At 47.0% G+C, this 15,142-nt stretch overlaps 1 protein-coding gene and 1 long non-coding RNA gene across 4 annotated transcripts in view; one reads left to right on the top strand and one right to left on the bottom strand.

Moving 5' to 3' along the window:
- svep1 (sushi, von Willebrand factor type A, EGF and pentraxin domain containing 1) overlaps window positions 1-15,142 on the bottom strand; it is a 417,550-nt gene that overhangs the window by 354,427 nt on the left and 47,981 nt on the right. The window lies entirely within an intron of this gene.
- The window catches only part of LOC140429850 (uncharacterized), a 59,838-nt gene continuing 45,966 nt past the window's right edge, over window positions 1,271-15,142 (top strand). Inside the window, exons 1-2 of the long non-coding RNA XR_011949219.1 lie at window positions 1,271-1,357; window positions 1,996-2,058. This is a non-coding gene — a long non-coding RNA (uncharacterized lncRNA). The remainder of the gene's footprint in view (window positions 1,358-1,995; window positions 2,059-15,142) is intronic.

Raw genomic sequence — 15,142 nt, 5'->3', positions numbered from 1 at the left:
GATGCTTGGGAACGCCACAACCTATAACTCCCCCTCAAGTCACACATCAGCCGGGATTTTCGGGTCCCGTCAAATTCCCACCGAAACTCAGTGGATAACTTGCCGGGTCGCTAAATTTTCCATTCGTCCCACAACATGTCCCATCCGGATATCCCGATCACCATCCTGACTTGGAATTCTCGCCGTTCCTTCACTGTCGCTGGGTGAAAATCCTTGAACACCCTCTCTAACAGCGCAGTGGGTGTACCTACACCACATGGACTGCCAGCGGTTCAAGGAAGGTGGCTCAGCGCCACCTTCTCAAGCTGGCCTAACCAGCAATGCCCGCATGCCGTGAAAGAGATTTTTAAAAAGCGTTGCACACCTTTGCAAAGAGAATGACACATAGACCATAGAACATATAGTGCAGAAGGAGGCCATTCGGCCCATCGAGTCTGCACCGACCCACTTAAGCCCTCACTTCCACCCTATCCCCGTAACCCAATAACCCCTCTGAAACCTTTTGGTCACTAAGGGCAATTTATCATGGCCAATACACCTAACCTGCACGTCTTTGGACTGTGGGAGGAAACCCACGCAGAAACGGGGAGAACGCGCAGACTCCGCGCAAACAGTGACCCAGCGGGGAATCGAACCTGGGACCCTGGCGCTGTGAAGTCACAGTGCTATCCACTTGTGCTGCCCTTGCTACCGTGGTGCCCTTGACACAATTGTGGTTTTAACAATGGCAATCTAATCAGGCTAAATGGGTTGACGCCTCCCTGGTTTCCCGGTCAATATTTATCCCTCAATCAACATCAACAAAAAAAAAAGATTCTGTGGTCATTTCCACATCAGAGCTTTTGGGATCTTGCTGTGTGCAGTGTGGCTGCTTCATTGTCTGCTTTACAAGTCACTAGACTTCAAAAAGTACTTCATCGACAATGATCTGCCCGAAACCTTGAAAGGCACTACAGAAATGCAAGTTCTTTGCCTTTCCTTTCACCCCAGTGCGTTGCAGTCTGTATTGTAGTTTGTTTATTTCATGCTGTTCTGACTGCTAAATATTTCAACACAATTATACACAACTGGATGAGCAAACACATTCACCAAAACCACTCCGTAAAATCACTTCAGATGTTGCAATCCACATTGTATATTCTCATGTGCTTAACTCCAAATCAAATTAAGTTAATGGTTTCTTCAAACTGTTTGTTTTCAGCGACAAGTAACAAAAGGGTTTGCTCAGTGCCTGGATCAGAGTGATAACGATTGATGATTTGTTAAACAGCGGGTGCTCTGCTATTAAAGTGAAGCCCCATGCTGAAAAAAGTTGCTGCTTAATTGATTCCAGACCTGATCCATCCGACCGTTTGTAGTAAGTTGTAACCTAATTGTATCTGATGATCTGGTGTGCTGTGTGTATGTGTGGGGATGTGTGTGAAAGTGTATGTGCGTGCGCGCGCACATATGTGTGTGGGGCTGTGTGCACACATGCGTGGGGGTCAGTCTGTGTGCAAGTGTGTGTGAGTACACGTACGTGTGTGTACTCGTGCATTTGTGTGAGCATTCGTTGTGTGGGTGTGTGTGGTGTGAGGTGTGTGTATACATGCATGTTTTGTGTGTTTCTGTACATGCGCATGTGTTGTGTGTTTTTGTTATATGTTAATTGTGTTTGAGTGTGTGTGTGTGTGAGTGCATGTGTGTTTATGTTTGACTGTGAGTGTGTGTATGTGTGAAGTTGTATGTATGAGTGTGTGTGTGTTTGAGTGTGTGGAGTGTGAGTGTGTTGGTGTGTTTGTGTGTGTGTTTATGTGTGTGCGTGTTTGGGATGTGTGTGTTTATGTGCGAGTGTGTGCACTGGTGTGCGTGCGAGGAGCTTTGTGTGCATGTGGGTGTATGTGTGGGTGTGTGGGAGGGTGTGCGTGTAGGGGGCTCTGTGTGTGTGTGTGGTGTGTATTTAGCTTCGCTCGCTGAATAAATCCTAACCACATTCTGAATAATTTGTTTTTGTAGATCAACTTCATGTTTTCACTTCCTTTGAAGCCTGACAGCACTTCACTGCAGCAACTTGGGCAGGTTTGTCTGGTCATCCAGTTTAGGTTCGAGGCTCGCAATGTCGGGCCTTGCAGAGAGGTTCTGCAGCAGCGGAACCCCTGAACTTCAGTATGGTGTGGCATTGAGGGCGTTACTGCCTCAAGTCAGGTAAACCATCCACTGACAAAACCACTCTAAATGGAAGGAGCACAAATCAGTGGGATTATCCGCGCAGGGCCACTGATGTGTACATGACTGGAACCACAAATCCTGGCCAGCTTCTAGATCATTGCCAATTGCAATGTAATTATTTTCATTGTGTATTCGAGAGATGCTCTTACCCTGCACTGGCTCATTGCATGGGAGAAAAGTGGCAATAAGCTTACATCAAAGGAGCTCTACTCTGTATCTTCCTATTTTCCCAGATGGAATTATTATGTATTCCCATTCATCCTGATGGGAATATTTTCCATATTTTAATTTGATTACACGCTTAGAATTAGGACCATGGTTGCACTGGTCCTGCCAGATCCACCATTCTAATTTGGTCCCCGACCCAGGAACAGGGAACGCAGTGTGTGATTTGGAACATAAATGTCAGCAAGGACACAATATAATTTCAGTAGCATATGAAAAGGGAATGCTTGCCGCTAGCGAGCAAGATCCTTATCGCGCTATGAGTCAGGCCAACAACATTTGCTTTCAATTAACGTTTAGCCAAGTACAAGCGCAGCCTTTCTACATTGGCTCAGGCAGGATGAGCTCCATCACAAACCTGCAGAGCAAAACAACGTTACACTAATGACCCCAAAACATCCACACCGAGTGACTTGCAAAGACATCGGAAAACAAACACACACAAATCTCTGCAAGCCTGCCAGCTCGATTTACTGTGCAAACATTTCAGATAATTACGTTCGAGCCTAAACATTTTGTTTTCCGGAGCTGGAGCGGAGCTGGTTTCTAGTGCCAGTAAAAGCAAGCAGGGAGGAGAAATCTACAGTACAATCCCTGAAATAATGCTGAAGCTTCTTTAGCTCGGAAGGTCACAGAGATTCCAGGACACAAGCACATATACATACACCTAAACACAAAATATATGTGTACTCACATGCACACATGCACATGTGTATGCACACACAGGTGCATGTACACACAGACACAACATCTGCACATGTACACGTGCATACAAATAGGTAAACTATGCAAGCACATATACACACACACATATACACATGCACACACACATGTACACACACATACATGCACGTGCAGGTACACATGCACACACAAAGTGCATCTACATGCATGTTCATATGCATCCACATGTGCATGTGCGCACACACACACACACACATGCATGCACACTTGCAGTCATACACAGATCTGGGTGGCATGCTGGCACAGCGGTTAGCACTGCTACCTCACAGCTCCAGGGACTCAGGGTTCATCTAAACAAAAAAGATCACGATACATTAACAAACTATTTTTCGATAAAACCTTTCTTGAAATTGATTTTGCAACCTCCATCATTGTGACTCTAATCTGGACAGTGTGTGATTTCTTGTCTTACAATCTAACATGCTGACTGTCATGTGTTAAAAATTGCAATGTGCATTTTGTCCACTTGATGCTACCATATACATATGTACCAGCAGAGGGAGCTTGCTAGGCTGCAATGATAAAGGAGCATTTCTAATTCTAACGTCTCTGCCTGAATATATAATCATTTTTGTCCCAAGTACTTCACGGTGGTCAGATACTCTCAGCAATGGTGGAGGTGACACAGAGGGTAGGAAGCAACTTTTCTTATGCAGTAATAACTGCTTGATACTGAATTCAAATCCAAAGAATACTGAGCAAGGTCACCTTTGTTTTTGAGTATTGACGTGTGGAATGATCTTGAGGGAAGGTTGTGATTTGTCAGTGACTAACTTTGATAGCCAGGTTTTTGACCCCACTTGTCAAGAAATTTCTTTGAAAAAAAGGTTGTACATTAATCAGAGATTTGGTTAAGTATGAGCATAAATGAGGACACAGATTTACTTCTGAATTAACTTACCTGCATTGAGTGAGGGGGACAGATATAACTCGTAATTAATTTTTTTAAAATTGTTACTTGTGAGCAAAGCAGCAATACTGGCCCGTTTTGGGGAGCAAAGATACTAATGACTGTGGTGCATTAAACATTGCAATGTTCGTTTTGTCCACTTCAGGCTACCATGCACACATGTACCAGCAGAGGGACTCTGCTAGGAAGAGATCTGGAGCAGAGGCAGGTACATAGAACATAGAACATAGAACAGTACAGCACAGTACAGGCCCTTCGGCCCACGATGTTGTGCCGACCATTTATCCTAATCTATGATCAACCTAACCTACACCCCTTCAATTTACTGCTGTCCATGTGCCTGTCCAAGAATCGCTTAAATGTCCCTAATGACTCTGACTCCACCACCTCCGCTGGCAGTACATTCCACGTACCCACCTACCTCTGACATCTCTCCTATACCTTCCTCCAATCACCTTAAAATGATGTCCCCACGTGACAGCCATTTCTGCCCTGGAGGAAAGTTTCTGGCTATCCACTCTATCCATGTCTCTCATCACTTTGTACACCTCTATCTAGTCACCTCTCTTCCTTCTTTGCTCCAGTGAGAAAAGTCCTAGCTCTCTCAACCTTTCTTCATAAGACATACCCTCCAGTCTTATGGCTGGGTCCAGGCATCATCCTGGTAAATCTCCTCTGCACCCTCTCCAAAGCAGTTACATTCTTCCTACAATGAGGCGACCAGAACTGGACACAATATTCCAAGTGTGGTCTAACCAGGGTTTTATAAAGCTGCAGCAAAACCTCACGGCTCTTAAACTCAATCCCCCTGTTAATGAAAGCCAACACACCATACGCCTTTTAACAACCCTATCAACCTGGGTGGCAACTTTGAGGGATCTATGTAGGCGAGCCCCAAGATCCCGCTGTTCCTCGTAGTTGGAGTTAAGACAAAGATCAGCCAAGACCCAAGTGAAAGGATCAACTGCCTCAAGAAGTTTAATGGTTTAAAAATGGAAATAAATGTACTCCCACAGTTTCCTCTCTCAAGCCAAACTGCCCAGCATTGGGGTGCTGATCACTCATTGGGTTCAACATGTCGTTCGTAAGCTTGACCCCAGACTTACTGTGAATCAACTTCTTTACTTGGAACTTGTTCGGGGCTGGAGATGCAGGAGGATAGCAGAAACATTCCAGCATTCTTCAAAGCATCCCTGAAAAGGTCAAAGATCCCCCCCTGACTCGGGGAGACCCTGGCGTGTGCCCAACCCAAAGGCTCATTTGGGAAAGTGCTGAACACAATGGGAGACTTTGCCGGGAATATGTGTAGGCGAAGTCGAGGTGTCGGAGGAAGTGCATAAACCTCCAAACAACTCATCAACCCAACACTTGAAACACTACCCACCTGACATGTAATAGACTCTACCGACGACACATTGGATTTGTCAGCCATCTCAGAATGAACCAGATTGGAAGCAAGTTGTCCTTGATCCCGAGTGACTGTCTGCAAAGGAGACTGGTTTACCCCTTTCCTATGTCTAAGGGGGAGAAATGAAAGATTGGATAATTTCCATGACCTAGAGGTGCCTTATTGTCTCTATTACTCGATTCTACCAGGAGTAATAAAGTAAGTACTGCAAGACCCGGATCAAGGCCATTGCATTACTGGGCTTTTCAATTATTAGCATCCCAGGAAAGAGAGGCTAGTGTTCGGACAGACCAGGAGGAAGTCACTCCCTAATGTTGCAAGATAGGCTTAGAACTGAAATGCAGAGGGGACAACCAATGAGTAGCTTAGAGAGAAATTGAGGAAATGCAAACTGATGGATGACGCCATGAGTTCAGAAGTCTGACAAAGAAAAGAACTTCTGGCACGTCAGGGGGTTGCGTCATGTGATGTCCAGCATAGAAGGTGATGGTAGTGTGTTATAGATCCAAGTTGATATGGCAACATGAGCCTTACACATAATGCACTGTCCTTGGTCATCAAGGCCTGGGGTGGGACTTGAATCTTGAGCTTCTGACTCAGAGGCAGGGGCACTACCCACTCGGCCACTCCTAGCATAGAAGGATCCAAGTCTAAATACCGGCTGCATTCCTGCCAGTGAACATGCTTCTATTTTCCCATCCAGCTCTCTTGTCGTGACCTTGGCTGCATCGTCAGTGTTCCTCCCACTGATTGCCATTACTGTCACCCCCAAAGCCATCAGTTATCCCTCCAAGATCAACTGTGGTCTGCCGTCAGCCTTGACCACATCTCTGCGCTACAACTCTCTCTCTCATTTCCGGGCACAAGCCCAAGCTCAAGGCTTGCCTACGGAGAGGACAAACAATTCCCCGTGTGTGCTGAACGTGTCCTGCTTCTTAACCCCACTCCATCACCTCTCCATCAAATATATGAGTAACTGACTGCACTTACCGTTAAGTGTTTTACAGGCTGTGGCTTCACTCAATCATAGATCAGTGTCTCACATTCATTTATTGTTACTGAGGAAAAGATAACTAACAAAAAACGCAAAGTTATCCAAAATAAAGAAATGAGCTGACCCACGGATGTCCCATGATGTTGTTCACGGGTGGTCTTCGACCGGGTTTGTAGTTTCCAATGTTTATTGTGGTTCCGCACTGGGACAGAAGTCTACATTATACTTCACCATCATATCACATAGCCAAGCCATCAATTACCTTACTACCTTTTGCTGGTGCTGTTGGGGAGATCGTAAACAAACTCTGCAGAGGTGTGGGAACCAGGCGATAATATTAGGGAGGAATAATCAGGTTTTGCAGAAGATTAGCAGTTGGACAGAGAACAGTAAATTAATAGATGGGGCCAGCGTGAAGGAGACAGTAATAGAGTCTAAATCAGAGTTACTGTGCATGTATGTGAATGCACAGAGGGTGGTCAGTAAGACTGGGGAGTGACTTGCCCAAATTGCATTGTGGAAATATATAACGTTGTGGCTTCAACAGAGACCTGATTCAAAGAAGGGCAGAACTGGGTGTTCAGTATCCCTGGATACTGTGTTCAGGAAAGATAGGAAATGGAAGAAAATGGACAGGGTGGTGGTATTGATAAAGGAGAACATTGCAGTGCTGGAGAAGGAGGGATCAAAATCTGTCCCAGAGAAATTAAGGACAAAGTCTATGTGGAAGAAGAAAGGTGCAATGCATTGCTCAATGTGGCCTTTTGGCCACCAACCTGCGGGAAAGATGTAGAGGGACAAATTTGCAAAGGTATTACAGAGAGATGAAAAATGATAAAGTAAGTATAATGCAAGTGTTTAATTATCCAAATCTAGACGGGGATGACAGAGGTGTAAAGGGCAGAGAGGGACAGGAGTTTTTAGAGTGCGTTCAGGAAAAGTCTCTTCCGCAGCGTGTTTCCAGTCCAATGAGGAAGCAGGAACTGCTAGACCTCTTGGAAATGTGCTGAGTAGATCAAATAGATCAGATGAGGAAAGTGACCATTGTATCACACGTTTTCAGCTGACTATGGAAAAGGACAAAGAACAGTCCAGGGTAAGAAAAATTAATTGGTGAAAAGCCAACTTCAGTGGGGTAAGAACAAATCTGGGCTGAAGAAATTGGTACCAAAGGCTGGCAGGGAAAATGGTGGCTGATCAATGGGCTACCTTCAATGAAGAGATGATTCAGGAACTGTCAAGGTATATCCCCTCAAAAGGGAAAGGTAGAGCAAACACATCCAGAGCTCCCTGGGTGGCAAAGGGGACAGAAATTCTGATAAATCAGAAAATGCATGCTTATCATAGAATTTACAGTGCAGAAGGAGGCCATTCGGCCCACCGAGTCTGGACCGGGCCCTGGAAAGAACACCCTACTCAATCCCACGCCTCCACCCTATCCCCATAACCCAGTAACCCCCACTTAACCTTTTGGGACACAAAGGGGTAATTTAGCATGGCCCATCCACCTAACCCGCACATCTTTGGACTGTGGGAGGAAACCGGAGCACCCGGAGGAAACCCACGCACCCACGGGGAGAACGTGCAGACTCCGCACAGACAGTGACCCAAGCCGGGAATGGAACCTGGGACCCTGGAGCTGTGAAGCAACTGTGCTAACCACTGTGCTACCATGCTGCCCACATGACAGATGTCAGATAGAAAATACAACTGAGAACCAAGTTGAATGTAGATGGTTCAGAGAGGAAGCGAAGAGCAAATAAGAGAAGCAAAGTGGGAGTATGAAGAGAAACTGGCAGCCAACATAAAAGGGATTCCCAATGTCTTCCACATGCGTATAAATAGTAAAAAGGCGGCAAAAGGAGGAACAGAGTCAATTAGGGACCAAAGGAGGATTTACACATAGAGACGGAGGGCACAGTTGAGGTACTAAATCAATACTTTGTATCTGTCTCTACAAAGGAAAAAGATGATGGGGGTTACCGGCCATAATCATTCGACCTTCCTCAGACTCCTGTAGGACTGAAGCTTCGCAAACATTAACCTATGTTCAGAAAATACAAGCCCAGCAACTACAGGTCAGTCAGTTCAACTTTAGTGGTGGGGAGACTTCTAGAAACAATAATTCAGGACAAAATTAATAGTCCCATGGACAAATGCAGGTTCATTAGAAAAGCCGGCTTGGATTTCTTGAGGGAAAATCATATGTTGAACTCACTTTCTGGAGTTTTCTGACGAAGCGACAGGAAAGGTTGATGAGGGCAGTGCTGTTGGTGTGCTGGACAGGAACTTCCAAAAGACGCCTGACACAATGCCGCGCAACAGACTTGTGAGCAAAGTTATAGCTCGTGGAACAAAGTTGCAACAAGGGCGTGGAATTGGCTGGGTGGCAGAAGATGGAGGATGATGGTTAATGGATCTTTTTCGGGCTGGAGGAAGGTTTGCATTGGAGTTCTCCAGGGCTCTGTATTGGGACCCTTGCTCTTTCTGACCTAGACCTCGGTGTACGGGGGACAATTTCAAAGTTTGCAGACAATAGGAAATTTGGAAACATTGTGAACTGTGAGGAGGATGGTGCAGAACTTCAAAGAGTCATAGACAAGTTAATGGAGAGGGTGGACAGGTGGCAGATAAAAAACAGTGAAGAAAAATGTGCGGTGATTCATTTTGGTCGGAATAACATGGAGATAATATAAAATAAGGGGAATAACTCTACAGGGTGTGCAGGAGCAGAAGGCCCTGGGTGTATACCTGCATAATCTATTGAAGGTGGCAGGGCAGGTTGTAATAGTGGTTAATAAAGCATACAGCATCCTGGGCTTTATTCATTGGGTCACAGAGTAGAAGAGCAAGGAGATTATGTCGGATTTGTATAAGTCGCTAGTTCAGCCTCAACTGAAGTATTGCACCCAGTTAAGAAGGACTTGGAGGCAGGAATGAGGAACTTCAATTATGAGGATAGATTGGAGACTGTTTTCCTTAGACAAAAGAAGAGAGGAGATTTGATTATAAGTATCCAAAATCGTGAGGGGTCTGGTCGGAGTAGACAGGGAGAAACTGTTCCCATTGGTGGAAGGAGCCAGAATGAGAAGACACAGAGCAAATGCGATCCGAGTTGAAATATCTTTACTCTGCGAGGGGTTGAGGTTTGGAATGCACGGCCTGAGAGTGTGGTGGGGGGCGGCAGGGCCAATCAGGACATTTAGAAGGGAGTTAGGCTGTTATCCGAAAAGGAAGAATGTGCAGGGTTACAGGGAGGAGGAAGGTAAATGGCACAAAGTGATTTGCTCATTCGGGAGCTGGTGCGGACAGGATGGGCCACGTGGCCTCCTTCTGCACTGTAACAATTCTGGGATTGATAATGGGATTGAATGTCCTGACAGCTATAGAGAAAGATTCTCCTCTCCTGTTTGCACTGGGTTTATGATGGTGATGGTGTTGGGTAATAAACGAGGCCAGGAATCGTTGATGCTATCATCCTGACTCAGCAGAAGGTAGAGCAGTTCACATCCAAACATGGTTCGGATATTCAAATGACTTGGTAATGATAGGTGATCTCATACAATTGTTTATTTTATGAAAGCTGAAAGTCGCCCAAATCCCTGAGGACCGTAGGCTGCTCTCCCCCTTTTTGAGAGAGAGCGCTGGCTGGTGGTGATTTAATCGGAGGGCCACCACTCCTCTGGTGAGGGGCAAAGTTGAGAGGACGGGGCTTTCATGTATAAGCTCAGTCAGTACGGGAATTGGCGTTTCTCCGAATCATGAACCAGCCAACTGGGCTAATGTATTTGATATACTTCAGAGCAATGCAGAGAGGACACCAATTTATGGGTGTGCAATGCATTTATTTACAAAGGTTTAAAAATATCTCTGCACTAACAAAATGAGTGCATTCATGATTTGATTTGATTTGATTTGATTTAGTGTCGCATGTACCGAAGTACAGTGAAAAGTATTTTTCTGCGGCCAATGGAACGTACACAGTTCGTACATAGTAGACACAAGAATAATAAACAGAGAACATTGACAAATGGTACATCGACAAACAGTGCGGAACAAGGGGCCAAACAAAGCAAATACATGAGCAAGAGCAGCATAGGGCGTCGTGAATAGTGTTCTTACAGGGAACAGATCAGTCCGAGGGGGAGTCGTTGAGGAGTCTTCTAGCTGTGGGGAAGAAGCTGTTCCTCTGTCTGGATGTGCGAGTCTTCAGACTTCTGTACCTTCTGCCTGATGGAAGGATCTGGAAGAAGGCAATGCCTGGGTGGGAGGGGTCTCTGAAAATGCTGTCTGCCTTCCTGAGGCAGCGGGAGGTGTATGCAGAATCAATGTGGGGGTGACAAGTTTGTGTGATGCGTTGGGCTGAGTTCACCACAGTCTGCAGTTTCTTGTGATCTTGGACTGAGCAGTTGCCATACCAGGCTGTGATGCAGCCGGATAGGATGCTCTCTATCGTACATCTGTAGAAGTTTGTGAGAGTCGATGCAGACATGCCACATTTCTTTAGCTTTCATAGGAAGTAGAGACGTTGTTGGGCTTTCTTGACTGTTGCATCGACCTGAGTGGATCAGGACAGGCTGTTGGTGATGGTGACCCCCAGGAACTTAAAGCTATCGACCATCTCCACTTCGGAGCCATGATGCAGACGGGAGGTGTGTCATGCTGAGCTTCCTGAAGTCGCTGATCAGTTCCTTGGTCTTTCAAGCATTTAGAGAGAGGTTGTTTTTGGTGCACCATGCAACCAAGTGATGTATCTCCCTCCTGTAGTCTGAATGCATATCCTCGCTCTAGCTTCCAGCTCTTTCTGTTTACTATGCTCTGTGTCCACACCCAGGCTTGACAAATCAAGCACAGTGAGCATAGATCAGTTACCAGGCTCATGCAGAACAAGTAAACCATTGACCACTACTCTTATCAAGTCCCGAGTTAAAACTAAGGTCACCCATCACATCAATTCATTACAGCACTTCCAGTATATCTGCCAGCTATGGTTTAGTGACTACTGTTCTTACCTATAAATCAGAAGATTGAGGGTTCAAGACCCACTCGAGATACTTGAGCACAAAACTCTTGGCGAACACTCCAGTGCTATTCTAAGGGGGTCTTTAGGATGAGATGTTACATTGAGGTCCTGTCTGCCCCTATTCCGGTGAATACAGAAGATCTCATGACACTGTTTAGTGAGTTTTCCTGGCCAATATCCATCAAATTATCTGGTCATTATTGCATATCTAGTTTGACTAGTTGGACCTCAGCTGGAATATTGTGTACCGTTTTGGGCGCCACACTGTAGGAAGAATGGGAACACATTGGACAGAGTGCAGAAGAGGTTTACAACAATGGTTGCAGGGATGAGAAACTTCAGTTATGAGGACAGATTGGAGAGGTTCTGACTGTTCTCCTCGGAGAGTAGAAGGCCAAGAGGAGATTTGATAGAGATGTTCAAAATCACGAGGGGCTGGACAGAGTTGACGGGGAGAAACTGTTCCCTCTCGTAAAAGGATCAACAAACGAGAGGGGCACAGATTTAAAGCGATTTGCAAAAGAAGCAAATGCGATGTGAGGAGAAAACTTTCTCACACAGAGTGTTTGAGGTCTGGATTTCACTGCCTGGAAGTGTGGTGGAGGCAGGTTCAATCGAGGCATTCAAGAGGGCATTAGATGATTTCTTGAACAGAAACAATGTACAGGGGTGCGGGGGGCATAGGCAGGGAGGGGAACGGCACTAAACCACGATGCTCGTTTGGAGAGCTGGTACAGACACGATGGGTTGATGGTCCCTTTCTGCACCGTAATAATTCTGTGATTCTGTGGGATCTTGCTGTTCGAAAATTGCCCACCACATTCCATACATCACAACAGTGACTGTACTTCATTGGCAGTAAAACACTTTGGAACATCTTGAGGGTGTGAACACTTTCCAGGATCAGGCAGCTTTTGGTCGAAAACATTTTCTCGGGAAATTATATTGAGTTGAATCCATAAATGGGCAGGTTATTTATGACTTATGGGATCTATTTCTGTGTTGCTTAGATTTGCAACTTTGGAAACAGAAGAGTTCCGGGACCTATGAGTAAAAAAGGAGCTGACTCCTCATCCCGGAATGTGACTACACCTTGTCTACAGTTACTTAGAGATACTGGCTCGCAAATATTCAGGACCGACTGGCTTCATCTATCACTCTGTATGAACCACGTTATAAATCAATTGTACCGCGCTGAATTTTGCAATTGCACATTTTCAGTGCGGAAGTCTGGAAGATGAGAGCACAAACTTCATGGGCGAAATTCTCCCCCAACGGCGGGATGCCCGCCGACTGGCGCCAAAGCCGGCGCCAATCAGACGGGCATCGCGCTGGCAAAAAGGTGCGGAAGTCTCCGCATCTTTGGCGGCCTAGCCCCAACATTGAGGGGCTAGGCCGACGCCGGAGGGATTTCCGCCCCGCCAGCTGGCGGAAATGGCGTTTGTTGCCCCGCCAGCTGGCGCGGAAATACAGCGCATGCGCGGGAGCGTCAGCGGCCGCTGTCAGTTTCCCAGCGCATGCGCGGGAGCATCAGCGGCCGCTGTCAGTTTCCCGCGCATGCGCGGGAGCATCAGCGGCCGCTGTCAGTTTCCCGCGCATGCGCAGTGGGGAGAGTCTCTTCCGCCTCCGCCATGGTGGAGGCCGTGGCGGAGGCGGAAGGGAAAGAGTGCCCCCACGGCACAGGCCCGCCCGCGGATCGGTGGGCCCCGATCGCGGGCCAGGCCACCGTGGGGGCACCCCCCGGGGTCAGATCGCCCCGCGCCCCCCCCCCCCCCAGGACCCCGGAGCCCGCCCATGCCGCCTGGTCCCGCCGGTAAATACCAGGTTTGATTTACGTCGGCGGGACAGGCAATTCCTGGGCGGGACTTCGGCCCATCCGGGCCGGAGAATCCAGCGGGGGGTCCCGCCAACCGGCGCGGCCGGATTCCCGCCCCCGCCCAATCTCCGGGAGCGGAGACTTCGGCGGGGGCGGGGGCGGGATTCACGGCGGCCAACGGCCATTCTCCAACCCGGCGGGGGGTCGGAGAATGACGCCACTTATTTGTGTTCAACCAGTGCGCCTAACTCAACCTCCTTTCTCTGGAGATTTACTGATGGAACATCTTCCACATCCGCAATGTTCATTAAATGTTGTCTCTCATCGGTTCTGCTCTATGTCAAATAGCGTTGCCTACATTTACAGCATCTATGGCTGTCAAGGTCTGGATCCTGTCTTCAAACAATCTTCTTTTCTTCATTTCGGTATTGCGATAGGTCTGTCGAGCCTCTCCTAACTCTGACCCCCAAACTCTTGAAGGACCCTCGATCTTATTCTCCCAAGTCCTAGGTGAGGCGGAAATCTGTAACTCTTTCTGCGATGCGCTGTGTAGGGCGGGGGTGGAATCAATTGAAAATGTCAACACTGAGATCGATAGATTTGTGTTGGATATGAAGGTATTAAGGGAGCCAAGATGGGCAGGTCGAATTAAGAGCCAGGCTCCAATTAAACGATGGAACAGGTTAAAGGGGCTAAATGGTCTGCTGCTGTTCCGATGCACAGTCTATTTTATAAAAATACTTTTTCCACAACGCAGCAAGCACCTTTTCCTTCTTTAAATCACTTATATCGGAATACTTTTGATCTTCTTGGTGAGCTGTTCATTCATATAAAGAGTCTTACAACACCAGGTTAAAGTCCAACAGGTTTGTTTCAAATCACTAGCTTTCGGAGCACTGCTCCTTCCGCAGGTGAATGAAGAGGTATGTTCCAGAAACATATATATATAGACAAAGTCAAAGATGGAAGACAATGCTTTCAATGTGAGCATTTGCAGGTAATTAAGTCTTTACAGATCCAGAGGTAAAGAGGTGTGAATTGTCTCAAGCCAGGACAGTTGGTTGGATTTCGCAAGCCCAGGCCAGATGGTGGGGGGTGAATGTAATGCGACATGAATCCAAGGTCCCGGTTGAGGCTGTACTCACGTGTCCGGAACTTGACTATAAGTTTTTGCTCGGCGATTTTGCGTTGTCGCGCGTCCTGAAGGCCGCCTTGGAGAACGCTTACCTGGAGATCCGAGGCTGAATGTCCTTGACTGCTGAGGTGTTCCCCGACTGGAAGGGAACATTCCTGCCTGGTGATTGTCGCGCGATGCCCGTTTCTCCGTTATCACAGCATCTTCGTGGTCTCGCCAATGTACCACGCTTCGGGACATCCTTTCCTGCAGCGTATGAGGGAGACAATGTTGGCCGAGTCGCACGAGTATGTACCGCGTACCTGGTGGGTGGTGTTCTCACGTGTAATAGTGGTATCCATGTCGATGATCTGGCACGTCTTGCAGAGATTGCCATGGCAGGGTTGTGTGGTGCCGTGGTCACTGTTCTGAAAGCTGGGTAATTTGCTGCAAACAATGGTTTGTTTGAGGTTGCGCGGTTGTTTGAAGGCAAGTAGTGGGGGTGTGGGGATGACCTTGGCAAGGTGTTCATCTTCATCAATGACATGTTGAAGACTGCGAAGAAGATGTCGTAGTTTTTCCGCTCCGGGGAAGTACTGGACGACGAAGTGTACTCTGTTGGTTGTGTCCCGTGTTTGTCTTCTGAGGAGGTCGGAAGCTCGTGTTTTAATCAAACCTGATGGACTTTAACCTGGTGTTG

The sequence above is a fragment of the Scyliorhinus torazame genome, chromosome 9 (assembly GCF_047496885.1).
Source record: "Scyliorhinus torazame isolate Kashiwa2021f chromosome 9, sScyTor2.1, whole genome shotgun sequence".
NCBI classification, from domain to species: domain Eukaryota; kingdom Metazoa; phylum Chordata; class Chondrichthyes; order Carcharhiniformes; family Scyliorhinidae; genus Scyliorhinus; species Scyliorhinus torazame.
The sequence above is the reverse complement of the archived record's forward strand: the minus strand, read 5'-3'. Positions and strand labels throughout refer to the sequence as shown.